Below are 24,932 nucleotides of genomic sequence, written 5' to 3'. Positions count from 1 at the left end.
TTTCATTATCATAAAAGCTGCGCATTGATATGTCGCATGCATGGATTTGGTTTACTTTTATATTTGGCCTCTTCCAGCGGGACATCCGAAACCGGTTCCGGAACACTACAGGTTCAGATATGGTCTCAGACTCATTTCCTGTCAGCTTTCATTAGGTTATCAAAAAAGCCCCGCTTAGATATGTTACATGCATGGATTTGATTTTTTATATTTGGCTACTTCCGGCAAGACACCAGGAGCCGGTTCCGGAACACTACCAGTTCAGATATGGTCTAAGACTGTTTTCTTGCTAACTGTTCATCAAGTTATCGAAAATGCCGCAGTTTTATTTGTCGCTTGCATAGTTTTAGATCACTTTTATATTTGGCCACTTCCAGTGGGACATCCGGAACCGATTCCGGAACACTACCGGTTCAGATATGGTCTGAGATTGTTTTCTTGCTAACTGTTAAATAGTTTTGGCGTTTCAGTCTTTTCGGGGTCAAAAGCAACTAAATGTTTTCTTCTTCCAACGTTTCGATCCTTATTGGATCTTCTTCAGGGAATCGAATAAAATTGTTCCTTTTTCGTCCAGTGGTAGTTTTTTAAAACTTTTAACCGTCATTTGTTGTTTTTTGAATTTGTCCGTTTTTTTCTGTTCCGAAAAACCTTCAAATTCAAAAAGATATTTACGTTAGTCGGAAACCGGACCGCTATCCACTACTTTTGCGTACATTGTAAACATTGTAAACAACAAATGACGGCTAAAAGTTTAAAAAAATACCACTGGACGAAAAAGCAACAATTTTATTCGATTCTCTGAAGAAGATCCAATAAGGATCGAAACGTTGGAAGAAGAAAACATTTAGTTGTTTTTGACCCCGAAAAGACTGAAACGCCAAAACTATTCGAAAGTCTTCAAAACAGTCGTCGTCAATATAGCTAACTGTTAATCAGATCATCGAAGATGCCGCAGTTTGATGTATCCACACTTAATTTTGATTACCGAGTTCGGTATTTTTTTGACGAGATTAAAACTGCTGAGCACCGAACTCGTTCAGCAAAAATGCATTGTTTACCTTTTCCATACGAATTTGACAGTTGTTTTACTGAACCTCAGTAAAATTGATTACCGAAACTACCGAGATCTTACTGCTGTTATAATCTCGACAAAAAAGTACCGAACAGGCAATTCAGTAATAAGTGTGTCGCATGTATGTGTTAGTTGCATTTTTAGGTATGGCCCTTTCCAAGGGTACTGGTCCGGAACACGTAAATGGCCATAACTCCGGAACGGCTGGACCGATCCGAACCATTTTCAATAGGAAACAATGGGACCAGATTCCGCGTCGAATGAACCGTCGGTCATTTAAATCGGTTGAGGTTTACTGCCAAAAAGTGATGTGAGTGTTTTGTACACACACACACACACACACACACACACACACACACACACACACACACACACACACACACACACACACACACACACACACACACACACACACACACACACACACACACACACACACACACACACACACACACACACACACACACACACACACACACACACACACACACACACACACACACACACACACACACACACACACACACACACACACACACACACACACACACACACACACACACACACACACACACACACACACACACACACACACACACACACACACACACACACACACACACACATACATACATCACCTCAATTCGTCGAGCTGAGTCGATTGGTATATGTGATTTGACCCTCCGGGCCTTCTATCAAGAAGTCATTTTTGGAGTGAACATATCCTTTCCAGTACCTTTAGTGTACGAGAAAGGCAAAAAATTACCGCATGTTAGTTGCAAAAGAAATTAAAAAGTTTTATCGTATTCAAATTTTGTTGAAAACAAAATAATTCAAATTCAAAGCATTTTATAACCCCTCGGTGAAATTTTTACAATTCTGCTGAGCAAAGGCCACAAAAAATCTGTTTCTCGGCGTTGCTAAATTTGTTGTATGAATATTTATGTCTATTCTTATCTATTTCATTTTGTTGCAGTGTGCTGCTCCCCGAAAGGTTTTTCTGTCTTTTTCATTCCTTTGACAACCAAGCAGCAATGTCTCAAGTGCCGGATGTTGGACGGTACGGGATGATGATCTCAGAGAGAGTCTAATGAGTGTTTTCTATCATTGCTTCTGGATATTGTTTCGGTTGTATTGGGATGCCATCGGGAGGAATTTAACGAATTTGACAAACAACGTTATTCAATGTTCAACGTTGTTCCACAATTTACAAATAAGCGATTATTTAAACAAAACAAAATCATATTGAGAGATCATTCTGTTGATGGACATCGTTTCATAAAAAAAAACGCACAGCTAATTACCGTCAAGGCGCCATTCACCGTGGGGGCTCCATTCACCGTGTGGCTTCGAATATTTTTTCATTATTTCCATATTATGATTGAATGATATGACAATTTCCCTTCAATTGCACCAATACAACACTAATGTATTGTTACCATGTCAAAACGCTCATTAAAAACATTTAAAAGTATCATTTTGACACTAAACTGTGATTACATGAAGCGGGTTTCTGCTCGTTCACTGCATTTATAGTGAAAAATCGAAAACTGCGCTAAGGTGATTTAAGCGATAAACTAAATGTAGTAACGTTTTTATTCCACCAAGAAGCAATTAAATTTACATATCAGGTATGTATTTTGCATTACCGAAGTAAGTTTAACAAGAAAGTACGATTACTCGTACTTTTTAATTGAAACAAAAAGGCACGGTAAATGGGTACCCTAAAAATCAATGGTCTCCATTCACCGTGCCCCATATTGTCCCATATATCTAGAAAAAATCGAAAATTTAAACATTCGTTTTTCTAATAAAATCTTGCAAGTTATTACTTGAAATGAATTTAAATGAAGAAAATTCCCTTGGCTGGGTTGTTTTGATCATTTTTAAACAAAATAGAATAAAATTTCTCATACACGGTGAATGGGTCCCTACTACCACGGTGAATGGTGATCTACCACGGAATTAGGCGACCCTACTACCCTTTACTAATTGTACTATATCACAAAATTTTGTGAAAAATTTTCTACTTCTGTGGATATTGCTTTAATTTTAACCTATAATGAAGGCAATTAAAAGCGGCACCAACAATGTTTATGAGACTGGTGCCAAATGACAGCCCTTATTTGCCCCGAATCCTCTTAGATCCACGGTGAATGGTGCCTTGACGGTACCGATGCTCCGACAAATGAAACCATTCTCTTTGGTGGAAACAATTAGCACCGGGCGTTTCGCGATTGCGTTGAACAACGGTCGGGTTCGATACTCAAGTCTAAATTTATAAATCTCAAAATTCGTACGGCTGTGTGTTTGGTTCATAATATTTCACCCTATCTCTCAGTCAGCCATAGTGAACAGACATTTTATACTCTCAGTCGTTCAGCATTTTCCCATGTCGCTCATCGCCCGTCATACTCTCGACAGCGGGCTATCGTTAGGCCACCAAGCGGTTCGATGTCTGGTTGCGTCGAGAATGAGGAGGTTTTTCAAAATCAAGTTTTCGTCTATCAACGCAAACGACGGCGACGACGACAACGACGTCGGTGCAAAAGAAGGATTTGGTATTGCGATCAGAGCTCTTGACGTCGTCGTCGTTGTTGTCTGAGCCCGTTGTTGGCTGGTGTGGTGTTGTTGCTGTGGGTGCCTGTAATAATGTGTTCTAAACTAAACCGGTGTGAGTTGTTTATGTTTTATTTTCTTTTGATCGTTTTGATTTGAATTTCAATGTTGTTGGAAATAACACGGTTGCACCTAGTGGAATTACATAGAGTTTAATGATTATAATTGATAAAATATAATTAAAGAGTTTTCAATTGGCCTAACAGCTTCGCTGCGAATTTGCTAATCCAGTTTCAACGAGTTCGATCCCTCGTAGGATCTATCCCTTTTACATTTAGGAGACCTCTAGGGCATAACTAATTATAACGAATAATGCTCCTCGGCGGCAGGTCTTACCATCAACTCAACGTCAACAAGATCAAATCGTTGGATGTAAACACAGTCAACCGTTCCAGCTTTACGGTAGCTGGCAATCAGTAGAGATTGTTTGTAGCTTCCAATAACTTGGTAACCAAATGGCGGCCGATGCCGGCACCAAGATCGACATAGGTGCACAGATCAAGAAGGCGAGAGCTGCATTTGCGAGTTTAAGAAATCCATGGAAAACAACCAGATTAGTCGACACACCAAAACTCGAATATTCAACTCGAACTTGAAATCTGTGCTGCTATACGCCAGTTAAACCTGGTGTGTATCAGTGGAGAACACTCAACGGCTGCATGGGTTTATCTATAGATGCCTGTGGTATGTTATTCGTGCATGATGGCCTCACAATAGGATCTCCAACGAGTAGCTCCATCGTAGATGTCAAAGAATTTTATTTTGTAAAACAAGTGTATATATCGCAGATTTGTATAGTGTAAAAAGCTACTACAGTAAGGACCCGATTTTGTCAGCCCCTGCCCTGGTAGCATTTTGGGCACATTTTTTGAAATCTCTTTTTCTTGCATGAAAATTTTGTTTGTGCTCGTTACAGACAGTAGCAGCGAGTGAGGGGTTACGTGGATAGGTGGGGAGGGTCCGCTTTGTGGTAAACCATCGAGTTGGAATAAAGGACAGACTTGTTAGAATCTCAAAATGGCCGCCACAATGGCCGACTTCGCCACCTACTCGCGATTTCGAAAGCACAAATCTCTTCGTGAACAAAACCAGCGCATCTTCTGATACACGGTTAATGGGTACCTACTAGGGTATCGGGATGCTTCGTTGACATAGTCCCCTCGTTGGGCCTATCTCAATGTAAACCAAAAACTCAAACAAACACGCATAACTGGATATCGGAAAAGCTATGCGCCAAACAACTGTAACATTTCGTTTCAATTTTAGCACTTTGGAGTATTAAAATTGAATGAAAATGTCACTTTGTTTAGCTTTTGTAGACACCATGATTCTTCGGCTTAGTGGGTAGTCTATACACATGATCATGAATGGCATGCTTCTGGAACATTTCGAATTGACTTTTCAATAACTGAGCATTTGATGCGACGGTCAAAGACCTTATTTTGAACTTGTATATTTCAAGACCAACAATTGAAAAGGCCGCAACAACATTTTGTAAACAAACATGTTTCTATCGACTCACAGTGGTCCAGATTTGAAAATACCTGGCGAAAATTGCCAAATCATAGTAGTCTGCAAGTTTTAGCCTAAATGAATGTACTGGAACATGATTTAACGCTCTATTTCATGTTAATGGCATCTTCATTTTTTGTCGACTTCTTTGAACAAAATCCGAACAAAATGGATGTTTTCCATACAATTTGACTATACTCATATTATCTTGGCGCTATTGTTTTGGCAGCTCTTGGCAGTTGCATTTTTCCTTAACCGATTCCACATACATAAACGTGCATTTGAACGGGGAGCGTTTGTAAGACACTTTGAAGTCGAAGTGTAAGAATTTCTCGTACTAATGACATGTTATGTCAATTCTGAAGCCAAAAGTGTTATTTTGATCTCTTTCTCGATTGCAGATGTCTGATATACACATGAACTTACAAATAAACTTATGGAAGCAATTGAATTACTTATATTAAAGGACTTTAGTAGTGGTTGCATTTGCTTGTGTTCTTTATCAAAAATTCAGTAAATTTTCTATTAGCAGCTATTCAGTGCTGTAACAAGATACAAAATCAATGTTGCGGTGTATTTGCGTGCGGTGGAATAAGCTATCCCGCTGCTGGCAACACGGTATAAGATTACTTGCGAAGTTGGTACATGTATAAGTAGATGCAGATAGGGCAAGACTGTCAATGAGATAGAAATCAAAACAAGGATGACAAATAGTTGATGAGTCATCATTAGAATCTCTGTACTGAAGTTTATCAGTTAGTGCTTATTTTATTATCAAATCTTTATTGTAAGTACTTATATTTATTATCAAGAATTCCTATTATCTAAAAACACGAAATTATACAGGAATACGAAATCCATAAACAGGTACGATAGTTGTTACCACGGGACGAATCATATGCAGGACTAGTAGATGTGAGTAAACTGTTAAACAACTAATCTGAACAATACACTAAAATATTGAATTACAGCTTATAGCTAACTCATGCACTAAAATCGAGTTTGCTGATAAAAGGTCCGAAGGAATCCCCCTACGTAACAACAATCAATATTTCCAAATTTTTTAAAGGCCAGTCACTGCTCCTGGTATTATATACGAATGCTCGATATACAGGTATTCTTCGATATAACGTACCCTCGATATAGCGTACCCTCGATATAGCGAATTCGATATAACGTACATTTTGCTTCGATATAACGTACGACATTGGAAAATTTTATTTTTCCCACGAATAACCCTTAGATAAACTACGAAATCACTCAAATCAATGTTTTGTTGCAGCATTAGCCTTGTTACCCACAATTAGCGCAATTTGGGGAAAAAATAAGTGTACGTTATATCGAAGCACAAAAAACGAAATGACTTTTTCGTCAAAATTCAAGTTTTTCATTATTGTTTTTGTGAATTTCACCGAAATCATTATTTGGGATTAATTTCACATCGAATACTCAAGCGAATACTTCAATACTAGCATAAAAAATATTAAATTATTTTCTGCTTCGATATAACGTACACTTCGATATAACATACAAAGAGAAAACTTTTTTGTACGTTATATCGAAGAGTACCTGTACTGCATCCCATTAAATACATGTTCAAAAATTGAGTTTCTGTCAGCTTTTTTTCAAAATTGGACCTCTGTGCGACTTGAGGCCTTTTGAACTCCACCCACGCACCTCACTACCACTAACAGAAAGCGCAAAGAACAAGCTTTCTGATAGTGGTGGTGAGATGCGTGGGTGGATCTCAGAAGGCCTCAAGTCGACAGAAACGTGTTTGTTTACGCAATGTTGATGTGACCTTTTCAATTGTTGGTCTGGATTTGTTTTCAACCAATATTAACTTTTTTACAAATTGAATGTGGGCCGAATATTGAGGACATTTTTTTCATTACGTACCCAAATCTTGGCCCATCAGTAAAGTGACGTCAAAAACACCGATAAAATGACGTCAACAATATTGTTTTCGTATGAACCAGAAAGAACGAGCAGAAAGAAAGACTTTGTGTGCGGTGACTGTGAAAATATAACACAGTAATAGGGTTGCGTTATTTTCGTTACTAAATTAAGAAAGAACTTTAGTTTAAGTAATTTATTTATAGTTTTTTGAAAATTTGGCTCCGAAAATGTAACTTAAAAGTAAAATTGGTGAACGAACAGAGATAATACTTCAGCAGAAATATTTAAAAATAAAAAGATAATTAGTGGTTCTAGTGCATGGAAAGCAATAGGCCAACGTTGTAGTCACTAATAGGCCAATTTTTGTACCATAGACCAACGTTGCATACCATCGCATCGAATCTTTTCAACTTAAGGACAGACTTGTTAGAGTTCCAAAATGGCCGCCACAATGGCCGACTTTGACACCTACTCACGATTTCGAGTGCACAAATCTCTTCGTAAACAAAACCAGCGCACATGAGATTTTTATTTTAAGCTAATTACAAGTGATCAAGAACAGAATAATAAAATGCACTGTTGTTTGAAGTTTGCTTCTTAAGATTTGTGCGTCTAAAGTTCTGATGTAATGTTGAAGCGGGATTTCATGACGTTTGTCCTTAATTAAGTAAATTCTTGAATATTTACGTTAGTTTACTTCCTATTGGTGAACATGCATTGCCTAGAGTGTGTAATAGGGTCATCATATTATTTCTAATGCTATTAATTCATGAGTTATAGTCAAAATTGTTAAGGTGGCTTGAAAATTAGGCCAAGGAATGGTACTACCACGGTGAATGGTGACCTACCACGGAATCAGGCGACCTTCCCATCCTCTACTAAATGTACTATATCATCCATTTTTGTGAAAAATTTTCTACTTTTGTGGTTATTACTTTAAATCTAACCTATAATGAAGGCTATTAACAGCGGTACCAACAATGTTTAAAAGATTGGCGTAAAACGACAACCTTTATTCATCTCAAATCCACGGTGAATGGTGACTTGACGGTACATCAGCTATATCCTGTGAAATTTTCAAGATGTTATTTTTTTACTCCGTTCCTGAGTTATGGCCAATTTTGTGTCAATTTTCCAGATGTGCTATTTGAGCCATTTTTTTTTTGAAAAATCATAACTGTTCTTAACAAAGCATCGTAGACACATTTTTTTTTGTGAAATCGTTAGCAAATTTTCTGAGCAATAAAAAAAATACAAAATGAAAATTGTTTTCCACTGAAAAATGTTCCACTATTTAGGAAGATTGCTTGAAAAAATCGGAAAACTATAATCGAAGTTCGCAAAAATTAAAAAAAAAATTTTGGAAGGGAATTACATAAGCCAAATTCTGTAAAATTTTCAAGATGTGGTTTTTCTCCGTTCCTGAGTTATGACCAATTTGTACGATAATAAATCATTATCTCCTTCTCTTTCTTTTCTTCGGCGTCGGTCCATAAAGCTGTCCTTGTAGTAAAAAAAATTGAGAGCGATGTTTACAAATCGTAGGAGAATTTGATGAGGTTATGTTTTTGCTGCAAGCCTCCATAGAAATACACAAGAAAAACGCATTTGAGATTTTAAAATAAACTTTGACTCTTACCACATTTGATTGACTTCAACGCAATTCAACTATCGAAATATAGGGTAAGTAATCATGAGTTGAACCAAATTGCGGCTTTCTAAAGCATCAGGAATGTTGGTTTTTTTTCACCCACATGGAAGTAATTTATTACGGTAAAGTCTCAGGCATATGAAAGTCACGGTTATGAGCTTTTCGTAAAGTGGTAAAAAATTTCATTTGCATCAAGTTTCATTATTATTATTATTATTATTATTAGCTTTATTAGGGAGATTTTCAGCCCGAGGCTGGTTCATCTCTAATCAAGTTTCATTGAAAAATTCATTTATTTGTCATGATTTTAATCTTAATTTGAACCATCGTTATCATAATTTGAACCAATTTAAATCTAGATTTGAATTACTGACGGCAGCACCTCGATCAATTCCCACAACAGCCTATTTCATGCTAAACAACTAAAAATCTCATGGATTTGCTAATTCTCATAACTATTATTCACTAGCTGTCCCGGCAAACTTTGTCTTGCCATTCTTGTGGTGGTTTGACAACTGTTGAGCTCATTCATGCACCGCACTCTAGATTGGTTTTATTGTGATTGGGTTGGTTTTCTTCCAAAGTCATGAAATTTCCAAATTTCTTGGAACGTTTTTGTTAGTTGTTGTACATATGTATAAACACAGCCACCGTGAATACAAATCGAACCATGCAAGAATCATGCTAATCGGTTCATCCATTCGTGAGTTTTGTTGCCTCAAGGGGGCTTCAAATATATATGTATAGTAGGCCGTCCCTTATTTTGCAAAAGTTGGAAATGTTATAAGTTCGTTGGTGGAAAATGATCGTTTTAGCTAAAAAATGATCGTGTCAAAATTTGAAGTCCATATCTCAAGGCTAAGTGGTCCCTCAAGGGGCCTAAAGTTGTCAAAAATGGTATGGGACCAAAAAACATGAAATTTTTTTCGACAAAAAAATACGCTATTCTACTAAAACCGGTGATTTTAGGACCCTAAAGGGCCAAAAATGTGCTTAGAATTGCAATATCTTTACTCGTTTTTGAGTTATTGAACAAAATAGGATAGGTTTCCTTCGAAATCTAAAAAAATGGTCAAAAATGCTGAATTTTCGATGTTTTTTTTTGTCAATAACTCGGAAACGAGTAGAGATATCGAAAATCTAAGCACATTTTTGGCCCTTTAGGGTCCTAAAATAACCGGTTTTAGTAGAATAGCGTATTTTTTTTGTCAAAAAAAAATCCATGTTTTTTTTGGTCCTATACCATTTTTGACAACTTTAGGCCCCTTGAGGGACCACTTAGCCTTGAGATACGGACTTCAAATTTTGACACGATCATTTCTTAGCTAAAACGATCATTTTCCACCAACGAACTTATAACATTTCTATTTTTTGCAAAATAAGGGACGGCCTAATGTATAGGCAGTGGAATTTCAACTCAGAATGTTCGGAAATCTTCAGGAATTTTGGAAATTCAGTTCACTAGCGCAGTCTGCAGGCCAGCATTGGAAGCTCGCCCCCATTCACTGTTAAGTTCAAATCTAGATTACAAATGGTTCAATTTAAGATAAGATTCTCTAAGTAATAACTATGTAAATTTGATAATTTTATGACAAATTAAATGGAATATTATTCGACTGGGCGATTCCACGATGAATTTGCGTTCATTAACGTATTCACTTTTGCGTGTGTTACAATGCGTGAGCTGTACGTGTGCACCGAAAATGTGCTTCGTCTGGGGGGAATAATGGGTGAAATCGCAGTGTTTGTTAATTACTTATTTTCAATGAAAAAAAACGCTTCATTCAATGCTTTTAAAGTCATTGCTACTAGGTTATATTACGGAATGCCATTAATAAATTTCAAAATGGTTCAAATTAAGTTTACAATTTGACTAGTTCAAAGCTAGATTTCTTACCCTAAATAATTTCATACGTTGACAAAATATTTAAAAAAATACGTATCAAATTATGACGTTTGACATAAAAACCTCAAAAATGTCGAAATGTAACATGTGACATTTATGCATGCGACGGCAGAAAAAAACTTCAACTAAATTAATATTGATGATAAAATGGCAATGCTAAGTGAAAAACACATTTATTTGTTTTTAGTTCAAAAAAGGATTACTAAATTGGGTCAAAAAGCTGACACAATCGGGAGTAGACAAGATCAAGTCCTCACTGTACTACACCCGTAGACTTTATTTTGTAAATTTGAGGCTAGACTCAAGGACAGTTTGGATGACCAAGCACACGAAAATAAAAATATCTTCCACCGTATATTGCCATTTTATGTTTCGGGAGCCGGAACTATAAAAACACGTTAACAAAACTGTACAAACAGCTTTAAAAAAAAAAATCGAAAGCATAACTTCATAAAAATGTTTACATTCTACCAAACACGCCACACGGACATATATTTTATTCTCTTGAACTTGTCTTGACGATTGGCTAAGACCACTGGTTGGTCCATCTTGCACGGACATAATTTGTAAGTCACACCCACACCAAGTGTAATTTCGTCAATCCATCTGTACTTCAATTCTTGTGTGCAATATTGTGCCCAAGAAAAATGTGCTGCCATCTCTTTTCAAAATAATGAAACTGAACTCGAATCAACCATTGATTCTCTTTTGCCTACATTTGCTCGGACATGCCATGCGCTAGGCATGTGTATGGAAGAGTAGATACAACCTACACCTCATTGAAGGGACTTGTTGTTTGAAAAAGGAAGCTAATTATTGGTGATTTGTTGTTGCATGAAGAAGAAGAAGAAGAAGAATGATGGTGTTTTGAAAAAATCCTATCCCTATAACACAGGGGAAGTTTTCAAAATGTCTCTATAAAATCTAAAACAAAATCTAATTAGAAACGGTTTGATGTACGGTGTTCAAGGGGTAGTCACTCTACACAGTGTGCCTTGGGCACACCGGGCACACCAGTGGCACCGGGTGGCACAGATGCCATAATGACGGATGCTATAAATAAATTTGACAATATATGTGCCAATCCCAGCAAACCTTGATTCCGAAGTAAATAAATTATCTGTCATCATCAGAATTTTCAGGTTGATTGATTTGTATGTATCAATTTTAATTATATTATTTCTTATTCTAGGCTAATGGCGTTTGGACACAGAAATGAATCTAAGGCTTTTCGTGATTAGCTTACATAACTGATAACTTTGAAAGCAATGAAAGTTAGTCCCCCTTTCTTCTATCATCCCCATTTGTAGATTTTTAAATGCATTGTTTAATCTACAGCATTAACGATTCAGTTTGCCATTCCGGTACCGAATTATCGTTTCTATTTATGCTGCTCAAGCCACTTCTAACTGTCAGATATAGCCGGACAGAAGCTAGATCTGGAGGCCCTCATTGCGCTTATCGGTTTTGTTCTTAAGCGGTCCAGCATTCGATTTACGTAAAAGCCTTAAGCCATCTCAATCCATTCCAAAAGCAGGCAAGCTAGATGTCCATCTACACCAGGCCTTCCCTGATCTGCAGGTCCAACCAATCCAGGCAATACAGAGACAACGTTCCAATTACGGTGTGAAATATTTTGAACGTTCATAATCGAAAAGTAGTTAGATCATGTAAACCCGGGACAACTAATAAATTGTTCAAAAGTTTTGTTTCTATAAGTAAAAATACAACATAAGATGAATTCATTGAATTTTCCAAAAGAAACATTTCAAAAACTCAGACCGGAAGGCTGGAGCTTGAGCAGCTCTTCTCGCTGGGATTGAACTTTTGGGATGTTACAGCGATGCCGTTTTATTTGTGGTCTTTCATTCTCACTTGGCGAATCCTGCTGGATAGTGTTAGGCCAGGAAAACATTGGAATTCTTTGGAAAATCTTGGGTATTTTTTCGCTACAGAATCCAGTTTTGAAAGACAAGCTTATCGCGGAAGTTGCGAGGACGAGTTGAACAATAGTAAAATCGGGTGTTAGGTTCAATCCTGTGCTTGCGTCAATATATATCAGTCCAAATGCCATTAACCTAAAATTAGAAAGAATTCAATTAGCAAACTTAAGTTCTCTTCGAATTTGAAAAAAATATCCTGCACGTATTTTCGTCGTTTCGTTGACAGTTTAGGAAAAAGCAAAAACAATTAAGTACTATAAATTCCACGGTTGCTAAGAACAAAATGCCAGTGCGGCGCTGCTTTTTTATAGCAGTCACCATAATACATTTTGGAGCCTCGGCACCCCTAGCACCTCGGCACACTAAGGCACACCAGTGCACACTGGTAGGCACCGTTGGCACAAATAAAATGTGTAGAGTGACTACCCCTTGACGGTGTTAGACTTTGGACGGACTACATAGGGTATATGTACCATTCCTTGGCCTAATTTGCAAGCCGCCTTGACAATTTTGACCATAACTCATGAATTAATGGCACTAGAAATAATATGTTGACCCTATTGCGCACTCTAGGCAATGCATGTTTCACCAATTGGAAGTAAACTAACGTAAATATTCAAGAATTTACTTAATTTCGTTGAAAAGATTCGATGTGATGGTATGCAACGTTGGTCTATGGTACACAAATTGGCCTATTAGTGGATACAACGTTGGCCAATTGCTTTCCAAGCGCTAGAACCACTTATTGTCTCATTTTTTAATATTTCTGCTGGAGTATTACCACTGTTTGTTCACCAATCGTACTTTCAAATTACATTTTTGGAGCTAAATTTTCAAAAAACTAAAAATAAAACACTTAAATTAAAGTTCTTTCTTAATTTAGTAACGAAAACAACGCAACCTTATTATTGTGTTATATTTTTACAGTCAACGCACACAAAATCTTTCTTCCTGTTCGTTCTTTCTGGTTCTTACGTAAGCAATGTTGTTGACGTCACTTTATTGGTGTTTTTGACGTCACTTTTCTGATGGGCCAAGATTTGGGTACATAGTGAAAAAAATGTCCTCAATATTCGGCCCACATTCAATTTGTAAAATAATTATTTTTCGTTGAAAACAATTATACAAGTTCAAAATAGCGTCTTTGACCGTCGCATTAAATGTTCAGTTATTGAAAATCAATTCGAAATGTTCCAGAATCATGCCATTTATAATCACGTGTAAGACTACCCACTAAGCCGACGAATCATGGCATCTACAAAAGCTAAACAAAGTGACATTTTCATTCAATTTTAATGCTCCAAAGTGCTAAAATTGAAACGAAACGTTGCAGTTGTATGGCGCATAGCTTTTCCGATATCCAGCTATACGTGTTTGTTTGAGTTTTTGGTTTACGTTAAGATAGGCCGAACGAGGGGACCATGCCAACGAAGCATCCCGATACCCTATTGAACGTATAAATTAAAATTTACCATTTTTTTTTCTTAATAATGTACTTAAAAAATATTAGGCCTATTTTTAGCGTACTGCAGATGCATTATAAATGTTTGTTCACAATGAAAAACCATCGCCAGACGCGCCAACTTGATCAATTTATGGGGGGGGGGGTTGTTGGTGCAAAGCCTAGTTTTTCTGAATTTGTGTATGGGGAAATCGAAAAAAAACATCAAATATTGGGGGGGGGGGTCAAACCATACTAGTTTTTGATAGGAACTGGTAGCAAATACGAGGATGACACCTTAATACTTTTGAATCGATATTCACTATATTTGAATAAATATTTCAGATAATGTGTTGACCCGACTGACCCATTCCCAAGTAATTAAAAGTTCCGCTTCCCATGACAAAATGCACTTTCAAGTTCCGCGAAGCTCAGATAAAGTTCCGGATGGAAATTTCTGGCTGCTTAAGAGGCTAACGATGAACCTTGCCGAAATTTCGGTCACAAGTTCCGGGAAGGCTCATTGTTTTTTTTTTTTTTTTTTTTTTTTTTTTTAAGAGTGACCAGGTGGAGCTGCAGGACAGCTGATAGCAAAGCCTGGACCCTTTCCCAACTTTCCCCCTACTAGGACCAATACTCACGATACGATGGACTAGACGATGTCGTCAACTTGAGCAAAGTGTGTAGTAATTAGCATTGGGTCGTAGTAGTTTAATACTGTTTTTAACTTTTCCCATCGCACTAGTGTTTTGATCGAATGGAAGCTCCAAAGATGATTTGATAATTGAACAATATTTCAATAATCGAAAATCTCCGAGGTCACTGGACAACATTCAGAGATAAAAAAGGGTGTCTATTTCTATGTTAACGCCTTCAGAGTACTATTCTTAAGAAATATACAAAGAGCAAAAAGAAAAAAAAATGTGTCGCAGCTAATTTTTAAACATTTGATATTTCTGAAAATTATTCAAAGACAGCTACCAGAGCTAGCGTTTTTAGCCGATATGGGCAACTAGTTTTTCTGACAGCTTCCCCAAACAATATTCAGATAATATCCTCAATTATTTTATAATACATTCTGAAAATTATTTCAAGCTGATTACTAGGGACAATGGAAATTCGCGGCAAAATTTCTTAAATTTCGCGAACTGCTTTTGTGAATTTCGCGGTAATTTCGCGGTCCCATATTTTTGACCGTTTAGTTGAAGAAAACTCCAAATTAGAATGTCATATGAATAATTTAGTTGGTTTTGTGAGGCGTTATCATGAATTCACCGAAAAAAGTAATAAATTTGACAAAAAGTATAAAACAAGCATATATTTAAAATGTGATAAACTCGTAAATAACTCTACACAGTCAAAAGTTATTAGACAATGCATGCCAAAATATTTGAATTTGAATGAAATTTGTAGGGTGTTTTAACAATTTTACCAAATTTCGCGGCATTTCGCGGAATTTCTCAAATTTCGCGGCCGTAGCCCAATTTCGCGGATTTCGCGGCTTCCGCGAAATCGCGAATTTCCATTGTCCCTACTGATTACCAATAGTGTCAATAACCGATGTTAGTCATTGACAGCACCAGCACAATCCCCAAATAACTCTCATATTAGTGTTAGATAACACTTTTTGAGCTTCCATTCGATATTGTGAAGAAATTTGTCAAACCCTATTTGTCAAATATAGTCAATAATGTATCAAATTGTGTTCCTAATTTCGCTAGTCGTCTTCTGCATATCTGTGATCATCTCAGTCCAAAGTAATATTATATCCATCGTAACCCTTTACATTGTCAACCGTCCTAAGTCCTAACTAAATTCCTGCTTTTTTTGATCAGTGAAATAATACCGTCTAAGATATAAAAACAAAAAAGTTCAGTTAACTGAAAAATGATAAAGATTATTTGTCAACTTTTATAAATTCACAAAACCCATAAAAATAAGAAATACAAATATAAACTCCTTTAATCAACAGTTTTATCTTTACCTCATCAGTCCATAATTTTCTAATTGTAATGAATCTAATCTGTAAGGCTGTAAATCAACTTATCCTAGTGTCCCTGTCCTGTGTACTTTTGATTTCAAGTGATAAATGATGAGTGTAACGCAGAGACCTCCCCTACCTACTCTTGCGTTACGTTAAATTTAACAATTATTGTTAAATTTGAGAAAATTCAATGAATACAAAAATTAGGTCTATGCAAGCTGAATTATAACTTGTCTTGAACTTGTGATAAATGCACAACGGATACTCCTTTGGTTCCCATTAGCACTTACGGCCGATTCCTTCACTTGCGCTCAACTCGTAAACCAGATATATCTAGCTCAAAGTCCAAGCGGTGGTGAATAAACTGGCACTAAAGTGCTAATGGGTTAAGCCCTCCCATCGCGTCAAGATTGAATATCCAGGGGGAGGGCCCTTCTAGATTCCTAGAGCAATAATGATGAGTATAGTAAGTATAACGCGGATACCATCCACACCCAATTTTACGTAACGCTCCTCAAAATCTAACTGCAAATTCCTAAAATATTGGGTCTATGCAAGCTGAACTATGACATTGCTTTGGAAATTGTGATAGGCTCACTGCGGATACTCCTCTGGTCCCCATTAGCATTTACGGCCGATTCTTTCACCTCTGCTCAGCTCTTAAACCAGATTCACATCTATCTTAAGGCTGAATCAGAAATGAATAAATTGGCGCACAAAGTGCTAATGGGTTAAGCCCTCCCATCGCGTCAAGATCGAATATCCATGGGGAGGGAAGTTCCGGGAAGGCTCATTGTTAGCCTCTTAAGTAGCTTAAAAGCTGCTTAAGATGCTACTTGGAACTTTGTCGGAACTTTCAATTTCATAGATGTTCAATTCCCAGGAGGAGAGAGAGAGAGAGAGAGAGAGATGTTCAATTCAGTAGCATTGTGTTTCAAGGAGGAATTATATGTCATTTTTTTTTTGCACAAAACCACATTTTAAGCATACACGAAAAAGTACAAATTTGTATTTATCAATTCAATAAATATAGGGCTGAAACAAAACATATGTTACCCACCGGATTTAAACCGAGAGTCGCGGCGTGAGCGTTTGTGCAGTAGTGAAGTTCGCTTGACTGCTACCTTATGTGAACTTTCAAGTTCCAAAATTACTTAAAAATGAAGCTGCTTAGAAGGCTGAACTTTTGATTACTTGGGTTGTCACCTTCATCGATGGTAAATCTAAAAGTGTATAAATAAATCAAAATTGTTCCATAATAATCGATTTGCACAAAAATGTCAGAATTTACATATAAGTATTGTATATTCTCGAAATATATTCACGAAATTGCAAAAAATCTATTGAAAACCAATTTTTCATTTACCTCGGCTAAACGAATGTCTAGGCAAAAAATGAAATTTGAAGGGTTATTACCCTCGGTGTTGTTTCAGTGTATATGTAAGTTTAATGTATCACATTTTTATAAAACTGTACTAGATATACTATTGCTACGATAAAAATGTTTTATCATAAAATCTTTTGTATGAGTTTCCTGACACTTTTTTTGTTCTCGGCTAAACGAATGTCTATCACTGTACATCCCAGTGTCCTATCATAATACAGGGTGTTAGGTTCGTGAGTGCAATCATTTTAAAGGGTGATAGAGGACCATAAATGGTGAATAAAAATGTTCTACGCATATGGTCAAATCTTAACCGTTACGTAGTTATTGAACTTTCCATTTTTTGATTACTATTGCCTCAACTGGCATTCGAAATCGAAATTGCAAGAAAACCATGAGAGATAGAAGTTTGATGTCAATGAACAAATTGTAGAGTGAAACGGGGGCCACAACTTTGCCTAAGAAAGTATTTTAACACTAGGAGCACCGAGATCAAAAAAGTTACGCGGAGCACCGGGATCGAAAATTTGTTGTAACTAAATTTGTAATTGGCTATATCTCAGCAATGGCTCAACCGATTTTCAAAATTTTTTTATCAATCTCATGTCCGAATCTTAAAATTTCAGATGCTTGAACAGAAATTGTTCTAGGGGTGTTCAAATTCCCTCTAGAACAGTGCAACCGATACAAATTTTGTTTCGTCATGCTTATCTGGCTGTAAACGTTCCAAATATTTCAGAAAACATCATAAATCTGAGGTGTTCAAATGAAAATAGTAGAATATAACTGGATGCATATCGTTAATCTAACAGAAACATATTTTGAACATCCCTAGCGCTCCCGGCACAGTGGCTAGTTGCTATTAAATTTTCAATTGACTATATCTCAGCAACGGCTCAACCGATTTTCAAAACTCTTTTATCAATCTCTTCTCCGAATCCTAAAGTTTCAGATAATTGAACAGAAATTATTCTAGGGGTGTTCAAATTTCCTCTAGAATAGTGCAACCGATATATTTTTGTAAAATGTTTACCTAATTGGAAGCGGTCTGAAAATTACTGTACGCATAATGGATGTGTGTGGTATAGTATAAGATAAAATATTTTGAACATCCCTAGCGCTCCCGGCACGATAGTCGAAAATTTGTTGAAACTAAATTTTACATCAGTTATATCTCAGCGATGGCTTAACCGATTTTCAAAATTATTTTCCTTACATGTTGTCCTAATCTTCTAGTTTCAGATAATTGAATAAAAAATATTCTAGGGGTGGTCCAATTTTCTCCATATCAGTGCAGAAGATACGATATTTTTCAGCCATTTTTTCTTCATTGAGGACGTTCAAAATATTTCCTTGAACATCATAAACCTACATTATTCAAACGAGAATAGTATAAGATCTATCTGGATACATGCAGTAAACCTCAATTAAAAGATGTTGAACAACCCTAGTGCTCCTTGAATTGTGACCAAAGCTTGACTGTAACTAAATTTTCAATCGCTTATATCTCAGCGATGGCTCAACCGATTTTCAAAATTATTTTACCAATCTCTTGTACGAATCTTCAAATAACAAAAGTTTGAATAAAAAAAACCCTTCTAGGGGTGTTCAAATTGCCTCTTGAACAGTTTAACTTTTTTCAAAATATTTATATCATTGTAAAAGTTCTAAATATTTCGGTAAACATCATAAATCTTTGTGATTCTAATGAGAATAGCATAAGATCACTTGATACATATTGTGAACTACATAGTAAATTGAACATCCCTAGCACTACTGGCATTGTGATCGAAATTCGGCTGTAATTATATTTCCAAAGGGGTAAATGTCAGCGATGACTTGACCGATTTGCGGTGTTCAAATGAAAATAGTAGAAGTAACTGGATCCATATCGTTAATCTAACAGAAACATATTTTGAACATCCCTAGCGCTCCCAGCACAGTGGCTAGTTGCTATTAAATTTTCAATTGACTATATCTCAGCAATGGCTCAACCGATTTTCAAAATTCTTTTACCAATCTCTTGTCCGAATCCTAAAGTTTCCGATAATTGAACAGAAATTATTATAGGGGTGTTCAAATTTTCTCTAGATCAGTGCAACCGATACACTTTTTTTTCGACATGTTTATCTGGTTGTAAACGTTCCAAATATTTTAGTAAACATCATAAATCTGAGGTGTTCAAATGAAAATAGTATAAGATAACGATACATATCGTTAATCTAACAGAAAAATATTTTGAACATCCCTAGTGCTCCCGGCACAGTGATTAGTTGCAACTGAATTTTCAATTGGTTATATCTCAGCGATGGCTCAACCGATTTTCAAAATTATTTTACCAATCTCTTGTTCGAATATTCAAGTTTCAAACAAATGAACAATAATCATTCTAGGGATGTTCAAATTTCTCTAGAACAGTGCAATCGATATAATTTGTTCGACATGTTTACCTAATTGTAAACGATACAATCGCTTCCGTAGACATGATTAATTTGTATGGTTCAAATGGGAATCGTATTCAATAAAATATTTTGAACATCCCTAGCGCTCCAGGCACGATGGTCGAAAATTAGTTGAAGCTTCATTTTAATTCAGCTATATTTCTGTGATTGCTTAACCGATTTTCAATTATTTTTTTTACTAATATGTTGTCCTAATCTTCTAGTTTCAGATAAGGCTGACACAAATTTCGATTTTCTCTAATGTCACCCTCGGAAAATTTTGGTCGGAATTTGACATTTTGAGGGGGGACACAAAAAAATTATACAAAAATTTAAAAATTTTGAACTGAAATTAGAGTTGTCGAGAAAATTTCTTAACAAACTCGATGAGTTTTACAATTTTGCCTAATTGTTTGGGTAATTTTTCAGCCCCCTCGGAAAATTTTGGTCGGAATTTGACATTTTGAGGGGGGACACAAAAAAATTATACAAAAATTTAAAAATTTTGAACTGAAATTAGAGTTGTCGAGAAAATTTCTTAACAAACTCGATGAGTTTTACAATTTTGCCTAATTGTTTGGGTAATTTTTCAGCAAATACATTTATTATTTATTATCCACCCCCTTGACAAGTCAACGAGCAAAGTGACAAAAGAGGAAAATGAGATTTGTTCCGGCCTAAATGAATGAAAAATAATCTAGGGCTGGTCAAATTTTCTCCATACCAGTGCAGCAGATACGATTTTTTGCGACCAGTTTTCCTTCATTGTGAACCTTCCAAATATTTCCGTAAATATCAAACATCTATGTGATTCAAATGAGAATAGTATTAGATAACCGAATGCTTATAGTGAATCTCACAGAAAAATATATTGAACATCTCTTGAGCTCCCGAAATTGAGATCAAATTTTAGCTGCAACCAAAATTTGAATCTTACATATCTCAGCGATGGCTCAACCGATTTTCAAAATGCTTTTAGAACTCTCTTATCATAATCTTCAAGGTTCAAACAATTCAACATTATAGGCGTGTTCAAATTTCCTCTGTGCAACCGATATATTTTTTTTCGATATGTTTACCAATTATAAATAATAATAAATATAAATAATAATAAATTTCCGTAGGCATAATCTATGTGTGTGGTTTATATTAGAATAGCATAAGAATAAATATTTTGAACATCCCTAGCGCTCCAGGCACGGTGATCGAATTAGTTTAAACAAAAATTTTAATCAGCTGTATCTCTGCGATGGCTTAACCGATTTTCAAAATTCTTCTAGTAACATGGAAATTTGAACAACCCTCCACTCTATAGAATTTTATACAATTCTCTTATGAATCACCTAGATGTATGATGTTCACGGAAATATTTAAAACTTTTAAAATGAAATTTTTAAAACTGTCTGGAAAAAAAATTCAACACCACTAGAATAAGTTTTGTTCAATGGTTCCAAACATGAAGTTTCAGACAAGAGATTAGTAAAAGAATTTTGAAAATCGGGCGAGCCATCGCTGAGATGAAGCCAATTAAAAATCATAGTGCCGGGAGGGCTGGGGATGTTCAAAACCTGTTTCTGTGAGGCTAACTACATGTTTCCGGTATTTTTTATACTTTTCTCATTTGAAGCCAGCAAATTGATGATGTTTGCGGATTTTTTTCATAACGCTTACAATGAAGTGAAAATGACTGAAAAAATGTGTATCGGTTGCACTGTTCTGAAGGAAGTTTTGAACACCCCTAGAACGTATTTTGTTCATTTGTTTGAAGTTCGAAGACTTGAACAACATATTAGCAAAATAACTTTGAAAATCAGTTGTGCTATTGCTGCGATATTGCAGATTGAAAATTTAGTCATCGTTATGAAAGCGCTAGGGATGTCCCAATATTTTTTTCTGTGACAGTTTCAGAACGTTTACAATTTGTTAAACATGTCGGAAAAAAAATTGTATCGGTTATCTGGTTCAGGGGAAATTTTAACATCTCTAGAATGATTTTTGTTCAATTGTCTGAAACTTGAAGATTCGATAAGTAAAAGAATATAAAAAACCAGTTGAGTTATTTTGCGAGATATAGCCAATTGAACATTTATTTATAGTTTAATTTCAATCACCGAGTGTGTTTTATGTGATTCACAATATGTATCCTTTTATGTTATACTGTTCTAATAAGAATCTCGCAGATTTCTCATGCTTGTGAAAATATTTAGAACGTTCACAATGAAGTAAACAAGTCGAAAAAAATACACCGGATGCAGAGCTCTTGAGGAAATTTGAACACAAAACAAAATTCTGACAAGAGATTAGTCAAATAATATGGCAAATCGGTCAAGTCATCGCTGACATATAGCCCATTGAAAATATAGTTACAGCCGAATTTCGATCACAATGCCGGTAGTGCTAGGGATGTTCAATTTACTATGTATGTACTAACAGGCTACCGTTTCCAATAAAATACTATTACTATTACTATTACTATATAGTTCACAATATGTATCAAGTGATCTTATGCTATTCTCATTAGAATCACGAAAATTTATGATGTTTACCGAAATATTTAGAACTTTTACAATGATATAAATATTTTGAAACAAGTTGAGCTGTTCAAAAGGCAATTTGAACACCCCTAGAAGGGTTATTTCCAAACTTCTGTAATTTGAAGATTCGTACAAGAGATTGGTAAAATAATTTTGAAAATCGGTTGAGCAATCGCTGAGATATATGCGATTGAAAATTTAATTACAGTAAAGCTTCGGTCATAATTCAAGGAGCACTAGGGATGTTCAACATCTTTTAATTGAGGTTTACTGCATGTATCCAGATAGATCTTATACTATTCCCGTTTGAATAATGTAGGTTTATGATGTTCAAGGAAATATTTTGAACATCCTTAATGAAGAAAAAATGGCTGAAAAATATCGTATCTTCTGCACTGATATGGAAAAAATTGGACCACCCCTAGAATATTTTTTATTCAATTATCTGAAACTAGAAGATTAGGACAACATGTAAGGAAAAAAATTTTGAAAATCGGTTAAGCCATCGCTGAGATATAGCTGATTTAAAATTTAGTTTCAACAAATTTTCGATCATCGTGCTGGGAGCACTAGGAATGTTCAAAATATTTTATCTTATACTGTACCCCACACATCCATTATGCGTACAGTAATTTTCAGACCCCTTCCTATTAGGTAAATAATTTGAAAAAAAATTATATCGGTTGCACTGTTCTAGAGGAAATTTGAACACCCCTAGAAAAATTTCTGTTCAATTATCTGAAACTTTAGTATTCGGAGAAGAGATTGGTAAAAGAATTTTGAAAATCGGTTGAGCCGTTGCTGAGATATAGTCAATTGAAAATTTAATTGCAACTAGCCACTGTGCCGGGAGCACTAGGGATGTTCAAAATATTTTATCTTATACTATACCACACACATCTATTATGCGTACAGTAATTTTCAGACCCCTTCCTATTAGGTAAACATTTAAAAATATATATATCGGTTGCACGGTTCTAGAGGAAATTTGAACACCCTTAAAATAATTTCTGTTCAATTATCTGAAACTTTAGGATTCGGAGAAGAGATTGGTAAAAGAATTTTGAAAATCGGTCGAGCCGTTGCTGAGATATAGTCAATTGAAAATTTAATTACAACTAGCCACTGCCGAGAGCGCTAGGGATGTTCAAAATATTTTTCGATTGTATTTACGATATGCATCCAGCTATTTTATACTATATTCATGTGAACCACGCAGATTTATGATGTTTACTGAAATATTTTGCCCGTTTACAATTAAATAAGCATGTCGAAAAAAATTTGTATCGGTTGCACTGTTCTAGAGGAAATTTGAGCACCCCTAGAATAATTTCTGTTCAATCATCTGAAATTTTGGGATTCGGACATGAGATTGATAAAAAAAAATTTGAAAATCGGTTGAGCCATTGCTGAGATATAGCCAATTAAAAATTTAGTTACAACAAATTTTTGATCTTGGTGCCGGGAGTGTTAATTTATAACACATTTTTTTAAGACTATTGACAAAAACAAATTAAAACACACTAATTTTGAGCTATTTGCTCTAGAAAACTTAGTTATTTAACTAAACCAATCGATTCAAAGATACCATATGATAGAAAATTCAATAATCTTTCGAATAAGGGTATAAAAAAACTGCGAAAAGTTTGACCATTTTCAAGTTATAGCCAGTTAAGGCAATAAAAGTAAAAAACATGGAGAGTTCAAAAACTACGTAACGGTTGAGATTTGACCATATGCGCAGCACAATTTTTTTCACCATTTAAAAAGTTTGCACTCAGGAACCTAACACCCTGTATGCATCTTATCGACGCGGACAGAAGTGGCATTTTGCTACTAACTGACATCACCAGCACGAATCTCACTAAACTGCTTCGGCTGGGAAACGAAAACGTGCATAAATTCATAGACATTTTTATAGCGCACTTCTAAAAATAAAGTTTTTGTTTGAGGTCCCGACATGAACTAGCCTAGGGCTAATAATCTCATTAATACAGATAAAAAAAATCATGGTCTTGCTTAACTCACGGTGACCGTGATAAAATGAAACAATCAGCACGGTTTGGTGCGAAAATTTTTAAAATTTGAGTGATTCAAGTTTTTATCTGTGCAGAAATCGGAAAAAATACCTTTATAAGTTTGTACATTATAAATTCGCTATATCAAATCTACGTTATAACGAAGGTACGTTATATCAAAGATAATCTGCATTCAGGTGAGGTAAACTATAGTGATATTCTTTGCTACTAATAATTGAGTGTAACTTTATGGTATTTTGATAATTTGGGGCAAGAGATTGACACACAATTTATAACACATAACACAATAATTTATAATAATTTGATTCACTTAGGTAATGCTGCAATCTTAATTGCAACTATCGGCATTCCTTCAGGTGTGTTTGCTTCCAGCATGTTAAAACGAGTCAACAAGTTACGCACCCAATATCAAATGAGTTATATTTTTTAAATTTAATTATACGGAAATGCCCATCAATAATTAAATGCAAATGCATATGAACAACCCCCCCCCCCCCCCCCACCTGC

At 35.7% G+C, this 24,932-nt stretch overlaps 1 protein-coding gene and 1 long non-coding RNA gene across 2 annotated transcripts in view; one reads left to right on the top strand and one right to left on the bottom strand.

The window, feature by feature from the left end:
- The window catches only part of LOC109425098 (tropomodulin-1), a 283,267-nt gene that overhangs the window by 212,213 nt on the left and 46,122 nt on the right, over window positions 1–24,932 (bottom strand). The gene's annotated exons all lie outside the window — the stretch shown is intronic.
- Window positions 21,790–23,341, top strand: LOC134285774 (uncharacterized). The gene is made up of 2 exons (XR_009996621.1): window positions 21,790–22,275; window positions 22,333–23,341. It is a non-coding gene; the product is annotated as an uncharacterized LOC134285774 (long non-coding RNA).

Source organism: Aedes albopictus, chromosome 1 (assembly GCF_035046485.1).
Source record: "Aedes albopictus strain Foshan chromosome 1, AalbF5, whole genome shotgun sequence".
Taxonomy (NCBI): Eukaryota; Metazoa; Arthropoda; class Insecta; order Diptera; family Culicidae; genus Aedes; species Aedes albopictus.
The sequence above is the reverse complement of the archived record's forward strand: the minus strand, read 5'-3'. Positions and strand labels throughout refer to the sequence as shown.